Source organism: Megachile rotundata, chromosome 5 (assembly GCF_050947335.1).
Source record: "Megachile rotundata isolate GNS110a chromosome 5, iyMegRotu1, whole genome shotgun sequence".
Taxonomy (NCBI): Eukaryota; Metazoa; Arthropoda; class Insecta; order Hymenoptera; family Megachilidae; genus Megachile; species Megachile rotundata.
The window spans coordinates 6,558,037-6,562,568 of record NC_134987.1 but is presented as its reverse complement, the minus strand read 5'-3'; positions in this window follow the sequence as shown (position 1 = coordinate 6,562,568).

Below are 4,532 nucleotides of genomic sequence, written 5' to 3'. Positions count from 1 at the left end.
CTCGGGTCTTGTTTTGTAAACACACGAAAAAGTTTAGCTGGTCGAGAAATGTACAAGCAATTAACGATTAGAGATTGTCGTTAGAAAGTAGTAGTTTATCTATGTATAGAGGAGAGTGTAACTAATGTGATTTTTACAGGTAAGATTCCTTATCTTTTATGACCTGATATAGAAACTGATAGGGAATTATGATAAAAATTCTTGAATGATAATTGAGTTTAGAGACAATTGTACCTGGAGTTTAGAATTTAGAAATTTATTAATTTTCGAACTTAGAGATTTTGAAGTTTTAATATTGATATACTTGTAAATTTGAAATTTAGGTTTATTTCATTTCATTTGTAAATTTTTCAATTTAGAGACTTCTCAATTTTTAATTTCTGGGATCTTCACATTCTTAAACTTTATAATTTCGATGGTTTCATATTTGTAAACTAATAATTTTCAAACTCAAATATTTTCAAGTTTTTTAATTTCTAAATTAAAAATTACAAGTTTTCGATTCTTCAAATTTAATTAAAATTAGAAATTTCCAAATTATATGGTCATTACGAAAAAATTATTAAGCAAATACCTGAAATTCTTTTTCATAACTGCAATGTTTAAGAAAGAATGCTATAACCTAAATTGACAGAAAAACATATTCTAAAAAAAGTGTACTAATAATATTCGTTTTTATGTGGAATTTTAAATTTGCAACAAATATTAAAAAATTTAAAACTTAAATTACCATGCATGATAAAATTAATTGTTGTTACATAACAAGGTCAAAACTGATATGGTATCAAATTATTACTTTTATCAACCTGTGAAAATGTGTCGTACACGAGAAAACAATATAGAATGACGTAGTTTGAGTTACTGACACTTCACCGTAAAATTCTTTATGTTTATAGTGTGGGACGATATGAAACATAAACTACAAAGATATACAAAAACATATATGTTTAGAATCACATTTACCATTTCTTTTCATTCGTTCAATAACCACAGAACAATTTTTATTAAATACTTCTGATATTTTAATATTCGTAAAATTATACAAATTAACTTTTTCACCTTGACTAATTTTTTATTTTAATTATAATACAAAATGGCATATTTGATATTGGCATATTACAAACAAAATTGTAACGAACATATATTTTATGTTATAAACAAAATTATAATGAACACATGTTAGACTATAAAAAATTTATAACGAACACATTTTACACTATAAAAAAATTAGAACGATCATATTTTACATTATAAACAAAATTATTACAAGCACATATGACACTACATGCAAAATTACAATGAACATATTTTGCACTATAAAAAAATAAATTGTGCACCATAAATTACAACTTTTTTGCTCTCACAAAATACAATATTCTTTAAACAAGCTTAACATATCCAAAAATATACAAATATTCTCTTAAAGTCACGTAATTTTATTTCATTCATTTCACATAAATTTTTAACATAAAAAACTCTGGTATTATAATGTAAACACAAAATATTTTGTCACTGCAATTCAAACCTAAAATATTATTATAGTTGTTATAATTTTTAACACAAAATGTTCTGTTGCTGTAATTTAAGCACAAAATATTCTACAATTATAATTTTTACCACAAAATGTTCTGTTGTTATAATTTAAACACGAAATACTCTGTTATCATAATTTAAGCACAAAATATTCTAGAATTATAATTTTTACCACAAAATGTTCTGTTGTTATAATTTACACAAAATACTCTGTTATCATGATTTAGGCACAAGATATCCTATAATTATAATTTAAACACAAAATACTCTGACATTATAATTCAAACACAAACTACTCTTTTATCACAATTTAAACACAAATTATTCTGTTACAACAATTCAAATACAAAATAGGTATACGTAAAATATATTTAAATAGAAATGAGGCCACGCAGGCCGATATTTAGTACGAAATACGAGTTGAAACTCCAGTAAAATACACTGGTACCACATAGAAAGTGTCAAGCGTAGAAAATCCGCCATTGTGAGAAGCGGTTGAAACGCGAGTGATAACACGTTCAAAGTAGTCTTTTAGATTTAGCACGTTTTCTAATAGTCAGCCTGTGGTCTAGGGGTACGATTCACCACCGTAGATCCCACATGTGGATAGTAACGGGTATTCGAGACTGCATGCTGATTTTCATTTTTTCAGAGGGATTTTTTCGGTCAAAGGTTGACCTATATCGATGACCGAGCGATCCCTCGAAAAACTGGATTTTTAATTCATATTTTAGGACGAATATTCATGAGAGTGACGTCAAAAAGCCTTGATCGATGTAAAAAATCAGGTGCATCAGCGATAACGTTATCGGTACGTTGCTTGCAACTGAGTGTAACGGGTGACACCTACATTCTAACCATTCAGATATTTGAAGACAGATTCGGGGACGGTTACTTTCAATAGTGTTTCAATTGAGGAATCAGATATTTGGTGGCCCAATTCATTATTACTTGTAACCGTAAGTGTCAGGTTAGGGTCACACTTACTCAGGTAAGTGTTCGAAAAATTTGAATTTCTGATAAAACATACCTATATTAAAGTTAACTATGAGGATAATTAGGGTTTTTTCTGAAAAATGCAGTGTCATGTGTTTGATGGTCCTCCCTTAAGTAACCGCGCGTTAAATGACTACCAGTCAAAGCAGCGACGGGCAACTGCGGTCACCAAGTTACCAGTCAATAGTTCAATTTAAGAATTTCTATGTTCCTCAATTTTTATATTTTTAAGGATTTATGCTTCTAAATTTTTGTAGCTACGAATATTTACTAGAACAAATTTCTCCATTTTTTTAATTTTTAGTTTCGCGAATTTGTGAATTCCCAAACCCTCAAATATACAAATTTGGAAAGTCGTAAATTTTTAAACTCGAATCCCCAAATTTCTAACTCTTCAAATTTCCAAATCCCCCAATAACCCAAATACTGAAAATTAAAAATTTCTAAACCCTCAAACTTCTAAACTCTCAAGTATTAAAATTTCCAAATCCTTAAATTCTCATATCTCTCAAATCCCCAAGTTTCTAACTCTTTAAATTTCCAAATCCCTAAATTTCCAAATCCTGAAATTCGAAAATTCCTAAACTCTCAAATTTCTAAATTTTCAAATCCTATTATTTCCAAATTCCTGAATTCCCAAATCCCTAAATCCCCAAATCCCTACATCTCTAAATCCCTAAATCCCCAAATCCCCGAATCCCCAAATCCCCAAATCCATAAATCCCTAAATCCATAACTCCCTAACTCCCTAAATCCCTAAAATCCCTAAAATCCTGAGACAAAAATAAAAAATGAATTTAAATTAATTTCTCTATTATTCCTAACATGATGTTTTGTTTTGATTAATTTGCGGCTCACCGTCTATATAAATAACCTTCTTGTCAAGTCGTGATTGGTTGACCTTGTCTCGTTACTGATCGAAGCGATTATCTCGCAAATGATAACGCGAATTAAAGCAACCATGATTCATGTAGCGTTACGTGAAACCGCGTGGCTACATTTCGCGGTTAAGAAAAATGTAAAGAAAAAATGAGAAACCCACGATATTATTCGCCGATGCAAGCTGAAACTGAGGCGTAAAACGTAACACCTTATGTAAGAAAACGAAGATTACTTCTGGTTTCATTATCGTAGTTTCGCGTCCAACTTTCGCGAACTTCTGCTCCCGAAGTTTTCGAAGATGTTACCGGGTAACTGCAAGTTATACTCTGGCATTGATAGTACCACGATAATTACTAATAACGGTAACGTAAGATAATCTGATTGTACGGTACTTTCTTCCTTATTTATACGATTTAGCAAGTATTCTAGATTGTTTTACTATTTTGCACGAGAGAGCAGTTTTGGTCTCTTTGAAAGTATTTTTAAAAGGAGGGATACTCTTGTATAAATATTTTATTATTTTATTGGTTTATTGGTTTACTGCTTTCGTGTTTTGTTCTTTTATTGGTTTATTGGTTTGCTACTTTGGTGCTTTGCTATTTTACTATTTTATTATTTTAGTACTTTATTGTGTTACTACGTGCACATGATGCAACTTCAAAATTATGTTATTCCATTACTTTACAATTTTTGCAATTTTGTGTTTGAGTATTCCATTATTCTACTATTTTATTAAGTTACTGTTATACAGCTGTACTGCTTTCATGATTTATTATTTCACTGTTTTATTGCTTTAGTTTTTAAGTTTATCGTATTATATTAAAATGTATCTATGATCCAATTTTTAAATTATTCATTATTTTATTCAGTTTATTCTTTTATTATTTTGACCATTATTTCACTATTTTAGAATTTTAGAATTTTACTAGAATTCTACTATTTCACTATTTCATTAATTTTCTGCATGGATGTACTAATATACCAATATTAAATTATTTTATTGTACCATTATTTTACCAACTTACTATATTACTTTTTTTAATACACCTTTAGCACAGACAACTCAAAACAAGCTCAGTTATTTGACTCTATTTACACATTGTCAGTGATATATTCATCGA